We start from the raw sequence: 12145 nt of genomic DNA, 5'->3' as shown, positions 1-12145 counted from the left end.
CCCTGCGGGACTCAGTGCGGACACTGTTGTGTAACTGACCAGAGTGTGCAAAGTACCTGCGTGTCCTCTGGGTGTGGAGGGGAGCTCAGCATCCCGAATTGGGTTCTGAGCCGGCTAGAGTGGGTACGGAGCCCTGACATGCTCTGGAGAACGCACGTCCGCTTCAGGCAGACACGCAAGTGCCCGCCCCATGACGACAACTCAGCCCCTTCACGTCGCTGCTCCCTTTGTCCCAGACAGGCTGTGCGCCTTCTTTGATTTTCTGACCTTCCCCATTGCTGCTTGTTCCCTGGCCTTCTGATCTCTCACCCCAAGCCTGGGGAGCATAAAGGCGAGGCGTATATGCTGGAATACCCAGGCCGTTCTAACAGCGTCCGTGTTTACCCCCTCAAGTGTCGAAGGCACAGGGGATGTGATGGCTGGCGTCGAGGGGAAGGGCTTCCCGGGGCCCTGCGGCCAGCGCTCCTTCTCTCATTGGTTTCCAAGGTAAGATTGGAACTGTTTACTGAAGGAAATTAGTGTAATAAGTCTCCTCTGGCATATATTTCCAGTGTCCAAGTAGACCTGCTGAGGTATTGCTCAAGAGTAGTAGAAGGGGGGGGTGGTGGGAGGGGCGGGAGGCATGCGTCATGTCCGCCTGAGGCGTATTTATCCGCATTTTTGCAATATGGAAACCTGTTTGGAATGTGGGTGTATGGGGGAAAATCTGGGCTGGTTTCTAGGATTTATCTCTTCTTTGGGCATTGAAAAAAATTTTTTTTTAATTTTGAAGATTTTATTTATTTGAGAGAGAGAGCGAGCATGAGAGAGAGAGCACCGGCAGGTAGGGAGGGGCAGAGGGAGAGGGAGAAGCAGACTCCCCACTGAGCAAGGAGCCGGATAACGGGGTCGATCCCAGGACCCTGTGGTCATGACCTGAGCTGAAGGCAGACGCTTAACTGACTGAGCCACCCAGGCGCCCCAAAATTGTTTTTTAATTTCAATTTTTTTTTCTTTTAATGTCATAGCCAGGGAAGACTTTTCTCCTGAATTTGTGTCAAAGTTAGGGAAGTTAGAGATGTTTTGATCTTGGCTTTGACACAGTTGAGAGGGGGATCTTCTCATGCCGGGCAGAGTTTCTCTGCCTCTGCACTTTGGGTGTTCAAGGCCGGCCCGTTCTCTGTGTGGCGGGGCCTGTCCCGCACCCTTTGGGGTGCTGAGCCACATCCCTGGCCTCCACTGTCCCTCCCTAGGGTTTTGACAACCATAATTTCTGCAGACGTGGGCTGAGGGGGAGCGGGCAGAACCATCCCCTGTTTGAGAACCACTGGACGGGGACCATGACATCTGGTGGAGGGAGGACACTCCAGAGTTTTCTCCTTTTCATGGCAAAATGGAAACGCGGAGCCAGCAGCTGTCAGCCACGTGTGAGTAGAATCAGTGGTTTGGCATCACAGTGCTGCCTCCTGACGGAAACCACATCTCCACCCCGGGGGGACCAAAGAATCCGAGGAAATGTGATTACAGTCCCCGGCGGGTGGGTTTATGGGTTTCCCGGGTGCCATGCTTGGGAGGAGAGGACCAGGCCGTGGGGAGCAGCACAGACAGGTTACCACCCTCTTGGATGCCATCTGTTAAACACCTGGTCCGTCACATTGTAGACTGGAAAAGCACAGGGCGCAATGCAGATTGGTTTGGTTGGACGAAGAGCCACGGGAGGGGACGTTCAGCATTTCCCCCCCAGGGTGCTGCTTCGCACACAGTAGGGCAGAATGAAAAAGGAATCACCTTACGCCTCTGATGGCAACTGGCCCACAGCGACATCTCGCTGTGGCCCGGCCACTCACTAGCTGTGTGACCACAGGCAGGTTGCTTAACCTCTCTGTGCCTTGGTTTTCTCATCTGTGAAATGGGGATGATAGTAGTGCCTGAGGTTGTTGAGAGGAGTAGGTGACATGGTTAGAAAGGTCCTTGGCGTGCAGGAAAGCCCCGTCTAGGTGTCAGGCAGCACGTGGGGACAGACTCTCCTTTCCTCTGCTACCTTGGTGGTGTGTCGCCTCTCTCCACGTCAGCTGTGACCTCCGCACCCCCCACCCCTGGCCCCTGCAGCTTCTCCTGCTGTTGGTCAGCCGGCCAGCTTAGAGACAAGTGCAGCCTGCCTGTTGAACGGAGTCTGGAGTCTTCTCTCTGTGCAGTCCCTGTGCGTCTGTGAGAAGGTCCTGGGGTTTATTTGTGCAGAAGCCCCCCACGGCCGGTGAGCCAGGACCATCTCCGCTTTCAGACACGAGCCTCATCAAAACACCCTCCGCTATATTTAACCACAGTGTGCCTCCTCGGGACCACACGTCTTTGGGCTCCTTTGCCCCATGCAGGGTACTGGCTGAGACCTTCGTCCTCTGGTGGCGACAGTGTCTTTCTTTGTGCATTCTTGCTCCTCTGGTCGAGATGTGGCTTGGTCGCCTGGAGTGGGGCCGTCGGCAAGGCTCCTGGGCTTCACGGAGGCTCCTTGTCCCCACAGCAGAAGACTTGGCTGTACACTCTGGCTGCCCGGCACCTTTGAGCTGCCCATGAATGGGTTTTCAGAGCTTCTCTTGTTTACTTCACTGCACGCCTCTCTGTGGGCTCTTGTGAAATCATTGGGAGAGGAAAAGCCAAGTGGAAAACAGCCCTGCTCGGTGTCAGGGCTTGAGGGTGATGGGGAGAGACTGAAATGGAGATTTGCATGAACTGGTTTGCACATGTTACAAGATTTTATCTGTGTGTGTGTGTGTGTGTGTGTGTGTGTGTGTGTGTGTGTGTGTGTCTGCTCTGGTGGTTCAGAGAAGGGAAATAGTGAACTCTGGGTCTAAAGAAGGACGAGGATAGATAACAGACATAGCAGATTAAGGGCCCTGGAGCCCCCGGGAACATCCCAAAGCCATTATTTATTAGGCACCATTCACCAGATATAGGACCCTCCTAACCATCAGAAGAGGTAGGATTTGAACCTGAAGTCTGGCTTCAGAAATCCAGCCTTTCCCGCTCTACTCTGCCTTAATGGGGGAAGGGACCTTTTGTACTGGGCTTTGAAGGTTGAATAGGAGTTCGATGAAGAAGAAACACATTCTGTACTGACTTTGGTCTCCTGTTCCTCCTAGAATTGGCCAGAGGCAAATACCTTGGAGGCCATAATTGGGTGACTGGGGTGACCAACTCACCCTGGCTTTCTGAGGACTTTCTCAGTTTTAGGAAGCCCTGTTTCCTGGGAAACCCACCAGTCCCAGGCAAACTGGAACTTTCGGTCTCCCTAGGTTTCACCCAGCAGCAGAATTTTACACCAGAGCCTGGACACCCACTGAATTCCCTTTAACGCATCCCCAGGCTCCCTTATTTCTTCCTGCTGAGGTTGTTTCCCTCGAGCCTTCCATTTCTTGGTTTGGGTGAGAGTGAAACGAGGTAATTAATGCTTGCAATGAGCTAAGCCAAGTGCGGGGCACCCGGCAACCCGTTTTGGTTTTAGCTGTTGCAGTTTTAGCCCTCTTTGCCCTCTTTGTCTGCATCGGAGTAGGCACCCCGTCCCGGAAGCCGGTGGGCTTCCTTGTACCCTCTTCTGAGGGAGCATAGTCACTCCAGCCTGGCCCTCCCCAAGGACGTGCTTCCCAAGAGCCAAGTGTGGGCATAGTCCCCATCAGTTCGGGAAGCCACATGGCATGCTGGAGTTCTGGGGCAGCGTGGGAGTGTCGAGTGTCGGGTCTTAGCAGAGTAAGTAGGAAACAGGTTCAGGGTTAGATTCAGGGCCAAGGCAACTGAAGGTCATCAGAGGCCGGGCATCTGTGTTCCGGCTGCAGCCCTGAGGGTCAGGCTGCACCAGATGTTAGTTGAGTCCCTTTTCCTTCCAGCTGCTGCTACCATCTTTCCGTTACCTTGCTACTGTCCGCTGAGCACCGGTTACCCCACTTGTTCATTTTTATTTATTTATCAAGATTTTATTTATTTATTTTAGAGAGAGAGTGGGAGCGCGGGGAGGGGCTGCAGGAGATAGCAAACGTCAAGCAGACTCCCTGCTGAGCGTGCAACCTGATGCGCCCTCCCCCCAAATTTCACAGAGACCCTAAGCTCACAGCCTGAGCCGAAATCAAGAGTCGCCACGCAGGCGCCCCAGCCCTGCTCATCTGTTGTGGACGCCGGCCCAGACACTAGCCCACCCTGGACTCTGATACAGCCTTCTGCAGGAAAATGAGAGCCATGAATATTCATGGGGTGCCGAGGATGTGCCAGGCACAAGGCTGAGCGTCCCCCACCACGTTCCCTTAAAATGCGGCCGTGGGCTGCGGGAACCTGTTCCTGTTTTCATCAGAATTCCCAACCAGGCTGGGTCTTGTGGTTTGGACATGTCCTAGAAGGAAGATAGGGAAGCAGAAATGGGGAGCGTTATCGGGATAGGAGGCTCAGTATTTTGGGGGGGTTCGCTGACGCTCGGAGTCCCAGTGAAGTGCGAGCGGAGAAAGGGGGATTGTGCGAGCAGATGTGGGTTGTGGTGGCGGCAGCTGCCTGCTTTGCCTGCATGGAGAATCTGGGAGATTATTGTGGTGGTTCGGTTTCCCCCAGATTTAGACAGTGACACTAGAGGACAAATACGAGGACCCATGACCTTCCCCGTGTCCTCGTTGGAAGCATCTGACACTGCCCAAGAGGCCTGGGCATGCCTGAGCTCAATGGTGTTCACGTTAACATGCCTGGCCTGGAGTCCCATAGTCCTGGGTTCGAATTCTGCCTTTCCTGCTTCCTTGCTGTGTGACCTTGGGATTCACTTAACATCTCTGTTTCCTTCTGTACAACTGGGGGAGATGATTGGATCTGCCTCGTATGGGTGCTGAGTGGGTTACACGGGGCAGTGTCCACAGATCCCCCAACACGGAGCTGGACCCTGTTATTTGTCCTTCAGCTCTAGTAATGGGGGGTTGAAAACCCCCCAGCTTTGGCCCATCTGTAGAGAAGGTCATTTTTTTTTTTTTAAATCCTGGGTAGGCTCAGTAGGGAGGAATGAAGACCTCAAGCCAGGTTAGCGAGACCTGGCTCTGTGACCTTGGGGAGGCTTTTAACTTTTAACTTGAGTGCTGGCGACTAGTTCCCTCTGGTCGGGCAGCAGTGGCCCAGGTGTCTTGAGGTCTCTGTTGCCTCTAACTCCTTGGTTCGTGTTCTCTAAACGTTCACGGAGGGTGGCACAGGCAAAACATGACCCAGACCCTGCTTTCTCAGGCACTGCGGTGGACCTGAGTGAAAGGCCCTTGGAAGAAAGGAGTTCAGGACCAGCAGAGGGAAGGAGGTCACTGCTTCCCTCCCTTCTGGGTGGCGGGTAGGGGAGTGTTTCCCCTTCTGCCTGGTTTGCTTCTTACACTGAATTCCCCCTCTTTGGAATTATACGTACTTTGATTACAAAGAGAAAACACTGTCATCGGGTTGATATCCTTGAAAGGAGCTGATTTATATCCCGTTTGGCTGGGCTGTTATTAGCCGACTGGCTTGGGTTCTAGAAAGTTCAAGAGCGTATGTCCTATGTATCAGCCATTGTTCCTTAAAAAAACCCACATTCACAGGCACCTCTTCTAGAATGACTTCTCAGGCTTACACAATTCTCTGTTCTTTTTTTTTTTTTTTTAGATTTTATTTATTTATTTACAGACAGAGATCACAAGTAGGCAGAGAGGCAGGCAGAGAGAGAGGGGAGGAAGCAGGCTCCCCGCCGAGCAGAGAGCCCGATATGGGCTCGATCCCAGGACCCTGAGATCATGACCTGAGCCGAAGGCAGAGGCTTTAACCCACTGAGCCACCCAGGCGCCCCAGAATTCTCTGTTCTTGGTCCCATTTTAACTCCTAGGTTTTTCCTGTAACTAGGACCATTGGAGACTTTTACTTTTGTAGTAGGATATATGACAGTGGCATCCTCTGTTTATCGAGGACTTCTGATTTTCTAGGACCTGGGTTAGTCACTCTCTGTGCGTCAGCATGTTTAATCTTCTAACCAGCTGTTATGTAGGGATTGTTATTCATTAACCCCTGTTTACAGATGGGGAAACTGAGGCCCAAGGATGTTGGCTCACTTGCCTGATGTCACATAAGGGCAGAGTTGGTCATTGACCTTGGGTCTGCCCGACCTCGCAGTCTGAGCTCTGAGCTGCTCTGGTTCTGTCCTGCTCCACGTGGATTGGGAGACGCATGAGACCCCCTGTGTCCCTACAGCCCAGCCCAAGCCCAACCAGGGAAGGAGTGTGTGTGGCTTGGCTGGGGGTCCTGTGATCATCACAGTCCCACCTGTTGTGTTGGTGATCGTGGGCAGAAAGGCAGCACTTGCAGATCCTCGCAGGGAAGTGGAAGGAATTTACTGGAATGCAGGAGGTATTGGCAGAAAGTCAGAATTAAGAATCCTGAATTTGAAGACTCTATAATGTGAGCATTAAAAGTTCTAATTCTGGGGGTGCCTGGGTGGCTCAGTCATTAAGCGTCTGCCTTCGGCTCAGGTCATGCATGATCCCAGGGTCCTGGGATGGAGCCCCACATCGGGCTCCCTGCTCAGTGGGAAGCCTGCTTCTCCCTCTCCCACTCCCCCTGCTTGTTTTCCGTCTCTCACTGTGTCTCTCTCCGTCAAATAAATGAATAAAATCTTAAAAAAAAAAAAAAAAGTTCTAGCTCTGGAGCCAGACTGTCTGGGTTCAAATTCTGCCTCCATCCACCATGCCCTTGATGAGTGACCCTGAGCAAACTTCTGTTTCCTTCTTTATAAAATAAGGATAATTTTGTACCTGCGGTGTTTAGCCGGAGGATGCAGACCTCTTACTACAATGCCTGGCATGGGGCTGGCTACCGTTAGTGCTCCTTGAGTATGTGTGTATGTGTGTAAAATATACATAATGTGAAATTCATCATTTCAGCCATTTTTAAGTGCCCAGTTCAGTGGCATTAAGTACATTCATATTGTTGTGCAGTCATCCCCATGTCTGTTTCTAGAACTTTCCATCTCCTCCAATGGAGACTCTGTCCCCATGAAGCATGGGCTCCCCACCCCCTGCCCCTGCCTGGGCTCCCACCATCTCCTCTCTGTCTCTGTGAATAGGACTTCTCTGGGGACCTCCTGGGAGTGGGGTCCTGCGGGATGTGTCCTTCTGGGTCTGGCTCTTCTCACTGAGCTTAGTGTCCTGGGGCCCCTCCACAGCATGGCAGGGGTCAGATTTCCTTCCTTTGTATAGCTGAATAATATTCCAGTGTATGGATGGGTCCCAGTGTGTTTATCCATTTATCTATCAGTGGTGAGTCTTGGGTTTTCTTTCTTTCTTTTTAAAGATTTATTTATTTATTTTAGAGAGCAAGAGGGAGAGGGAGAGAGAATCTCAAGGAGATTCCTTGAGGCGTGCGGAGCTGGACCTGGGGCTCCGAGCTCGTGACCCCGAGGTCGTGCCCTGAGCTGAAACCAAGAGTCAGATGCTCAACCAAAAGCCCCCCAGGCGCCCAGATCCTGTTTTTTTTTTTTTTTTAAAGATTTTATTTATTTGACAGAGATCACAAGTAGGCAGAGAGGCAGACAGAGAGAGAGAGAGGGAAGCAGGCTCCCCGCTGAGCAGAGAGCCCGATGCGGGACTCGATCCCAGGACCCTGAGATCATGACCTGAGCCGAAGGCAGCGGCTTAACCCACTGAGCCACCCAGGCGCCCCAGATCCTGGGTTTTAAAAGCCACCTTCACGCTGACATTTTGTGCATGTGTGCCCTGGTCACGGACAGCGAATAGGTTTCCCATCACATGTATGTACAGTACGAAGCCTGGTTTTCCATCTCCGGACTGGGTGTGTCTTCCGTCGAGCCTGTCATGAGAAATGAGAAAATCCAACCCGCTTCACACATGGTTGTCGAGATGGAATGAAACAAGGCATGTGGCATTGCTCTGAACAAGTCAGACAAATAGACCTGCGAGGGTGTACTCCTTCCCCCTCGCACGGCGGCTCTGACTATTTAACTTGCTGTTTGACTTCTTCTGTTTCAGAGTCTATCCCTGCTGCATTTGGCTTGTCGATGGTGTTGCTTTCTTTGTGACTGCCCTCAGCAGCCCATGCATGGGGCTGTGGATTACCCACCTTGAAAGGTGTGCAAATCCTTTGCTTCTGAAATCAGCCTCTCTGAGACTGTCTTTGTCTTGGTCCCTTAAGACCCCATAAAGGAGGACGGACCCTAAGCATTGCCCGGTGAGGGAAACAAAAAGGAGAACGGACTTAAGTTTAATACTAACTAACTCTTTGCAGGTTTCACGGAGGGTAGGTTCTTGCAGGGCGCTGTAGTGGTTTAAGGAATCCTCAGCGTTGTTCCAAGCCTCACTTTTACTGAAATGGAGCTGGGAAAGGAAAGGACCCTCACTGCTGGCTTGGGGCTCCTCTGTGCTTCAGGAGTTCTTGGAGGGTCCAGGGCTGGTGGGGGCTGGCAGAGAGGGGCACAGAAGAAGACGGAAGCTTTTTTCTGGCTCTGCCTGTCCACATGCTGATGTGATGAGGGCAGTGGCAACGGAACAAGGTCTGGCACATGGTAGATCCTCAGCTAAACGCCGACAGGTGGATAATGCAGTGGATTGCGCATGCGTGGTCCGGTTAACGGGGTGGATTGCGCATGCGTGGGCCGGTTAACGCGGTGGATTGCGCGTGCGTGTGCGGGTTAATTTGGCGGATTGCGCATGCGTGGTCCGGTTAACGCGGTGGATTGCGCGTGCATGCGCAGGTTGAGAGCAGAGCTGGAGATGCGAGACACGGGTTGTGGGGACTCTAGAAACTGAGGTGTGACTGGGGGGTGGGGGGTGGGGTGGGGTGCTGGAGCCTCTGCAGCCGTACCTAATGCTGGATGGACAGACTTCAGGATTTCAGCTCCATTCACTTTTCTGATTTCCTTCTGTCTTTGCCCCAGGTCACGCTCTAAGGCAGTGGTTCGCACTGGACAGTGACTCTAGGGATATCTGGGGCCATTTGTGGTTGTCATGACTGGAGGAGGGAGGGCGCTACTGGCATCTAGAGGGTGGAGGCCAGGGAGGCGGCTCAGCATCCTCCCTCACTCAGGGCACCCCCTCCCCCCCCCACCCCCATGACTGAGAATGCTTCGGCTTCTGATGTCCGCTTGTGCTGAGGTCGAGAAACCCTGGTCCAAGACAGCAGTGATGGTGGACTTGTCAGCCCCAGGTTGGCCCCAGATCTCCCAAATCTGTGACTTGGGAAAGCTCCGCAGAGTTCCCAGGTGTGCGATTGGCAAGGAAGGAGACCCTGGCAGGTGGTCGTGTCCTGCCTCAGACACACCAGTACTCCCTGCAAAGGTCTGTTCGGCAGAAGACGTGTTTGGTGCCTCTTGCCCATGGTATCTCTCCTGATAAGCTTTGCGGATTGTTCCGGATCGCGTTGATGGGGGGCAGCTTCGCCCTCTGTGGCTCCTGGCCAGGTAGTGCTCTGTCGGTGGGAGAGGCGGCAGCTGCCCAGCTCGTTACTCGGCTCCTGTGCAAACGTGATTGTGTATGCTTCGGTTCAGAGGGTCACTGGATTGTGTGCTTTCCTTTTGTTGTTAGTCAATTTAATTTGTTACTAATAATAAAATCCGGAACTTACCTGGCCCTGAAGCCCCGGGTCATTGAGAAAGCTTGGTGGCATGCCGTCCTTTTTAGAGGCTGGCTTTGGAAAAAGCAGAGGGTGGAGTAAAATTGTCCCCTGTTCCAGGACAGGAATATTTCCTGAAAACTGAATTTGCTTTATTGCTGACTAAACCAACAACTCGATCCCAAGGAGTCAATTTCTCTAGAATTATCTGGTTGTATCAAGGACCGATTGAGGTCTCCAGATAGGGGCACAAAATCTAAGGCGGCACCAAAAACATTCAGTAATTTAATGCTGTCTTAAAAAATCAAATTTAAAGCCAAAATATTTACAAAGAATAACATCTCAGAATTAAAAAAATTTTTTTTTTTTTGAGAGAGTGTGCACACATGTGCATGAGCTGGGGAGGACAGGCAGAGGCAGAAGGAGAGGGTGAGAAAATCCTAAGCGGGCTCCATGCTGATTGTGGGGCCCGATGTGGGGCTCCAGCTCACGACCTTGAGATCACAGCCTGAGCTGAAATTAAGAGTCTGACGCTTAACCAGCTGAGCCACCCAGGCACTCCAAAACTTCAAAATTGTAAATAAAAATGGGATCTGACCCTACTCATCTCCCCCCAGTCTTGCTCCTGTTGAATCTTGGTTTTAATTTTGGTATTTGGTGCACCAAATTAATTTTTGGCCTTAATTTTGGTTTTTAAAAATACTGTTAATCTTGATTTTTTGGCCTTAATTTTGATTTTTAAAAATACTGTTTGTCCTGATGACTGTGGGCTTCGGTACCCTGTTACATTTGTGCCTGAGGTGAGTGCCTCATTTGCCCTACCCCAGTCCCAGCCTGGGAGGCTGGGTCATTTTCTCGGATCGTTCTATAGATGGGGAAACTGATGCTCATGGAGGCTGGGTTTCTGTCCTGGGGTCAGAGCCGGCAAGCTGGGGCAGGGACTTAAGCCTGAGCAGTCGGACTCCAGAATCCAAACTTTTCTGGCTTTTACCTTCTTTTTGACTTCCTAACTTTGTGTTTCGCTAGGCGAGGGTTTCTCCTGCTTCTTTACAGGGAGGAGACACCCCTCTTTCTTTCTGGCTTTTATCTTGAATTAAATCATGGCAACATGGATTTGCAGCAGCTTGTCACTTAAGTGCTCAAACCGTCAGATTATTACCTGTGTCTTTTTTTTTCTTTTACTTAAAATTGTTTTATCATGGTGAAATATGTATGATGTAAAATTTACCATCTAAACCACTGTTAAGTGCACAGCTCACTGGTGTTCAGCACACTCACACTGTTGTGCAACTATCCCCACCATCCATCTCCAGAACTTTCCATCTCCCCAGACTCTGTCTCCATGAAGCACAGACTCCCTCTTCCCTCCCCCACTCCACCCCCTCCCCGACCCCTGGCTCCCACCATCTACCTTCTGCCTCTGTGGATGGGGCTTCTTTGGGGACCTCCTGGGAGTGGGGTCCTGCAGTGTCTGTCCTTCTGTGTCTGGCTTCTGTCACCAAGCATAATGTCCCTAAGGTTCATCCATATTATAGCAGGTGTCAGAATGTCCTTCCTTTTTAGGATTGGATAATACTCCAGTGTGTGCATGTTTTTGTGTGTTTACTTATACATTTATATTTATATCTGTCTAATCACATGTGGTTTATCTATTCAACCAATTTTTTTAAAAAGATTTTATTTATTTATTTGACAGAGAGAGATCACAAGTAGGCAGAGAGGCAGGCAGAGAGAGAGGAGGAAGCAGGCTCCCCACTGAGCAGAGAGCCCGACTCGGGGCTCGATCCCAGGACCCTGGGGTCATGACCTGAGCCAAAGGCAGAGGCTTAACCCACTGAGCCACCCAGGTGCCCCTCTCCCTTAACAGCATTTCTTGGAAGTCATCTGCATCTTTTTCTTTTGTGGCCCCGTCATTTGGAAGGGACTTGTCTGGTCAGCAAGCAGTGGACATTTCCAACCCTTTGTCGTTAGAAATGGTGAAGCAGTCGGCTGTCCTCGTACTTGAAACGGCACAGAATTTTTCTCGAGGCGGTGCCTTCCGGAGTGCCGAGGGCATCCTAGCCCTTGCTCTTGAACCGAGGGAGGGTGGGTGAGGTAGTATTCGAAGAGGGGGCGATGCAGAACGTTCTGTATTTGAGCTTGTACGTTATTCACACGTTATTTTTATCCTCAAACCCACGTGGATCTTCTGTGGGGTAAAACACACAACTTTTACAGACTGGATCTTGACACTTGGTGTACATTGAAGAGCAGAAGCTGGAGGTTTCAGGTAAATGTCTGGTTCCTTTGGGCTGTCGGGGTGGGGAGGAGGTGTGAGTTATATAGTCATTGCTCCCTGCGCGGTGTACTTGGAGCAACCGAGTCCTCGTTATTATCCAGGGGACGCCCCGGCACAGGTGGGTTTGCGGGCACCCCCAGGTGTGGGCCGTTACCCTCAGCGCTCCGCCTGGTCTCACCTGTCCCCGAGGTTGTACCCTTAGCCTTGCTTGCATGCTCCGTTGGAAGATTCCAGCGCAGACACGATGGCGAACAGTAGAACCCCATAAACCAGGTTTGCTTCGGTGCGGTCCTGTTG

The 12145-nt window shown here is 51.7% G+C and overlaps 1 protein-coding gene across 4 annotated transcripts in view; it reads left to right on the top strand.

The window, feature by feature from the left end:
• Positions 1-12145, top strand: part of INSR (insulin receptor) — a 123948-nt gene that overhangs the window by 48345 nt on the left and 63458 nt on the right. The window lies entirely within an intron of this gene.

This window comes from Martes martes, assembly GCF_963455335.1.
Source record: "Martes martes genome assembly, chromosome: 1".
NCBI classification, from domain to species: domain Eukaryota; kingdom Metazoa; phylum Chordata; class Mammalia; order Carnivora; family Mustelidae; genus Martes; species Martes martes.
The sequence above is the reverse complement of the archived record's forward strand: the minus strand, read 5'-3'. Positions and strand labels throughout refer to the sequence as shown.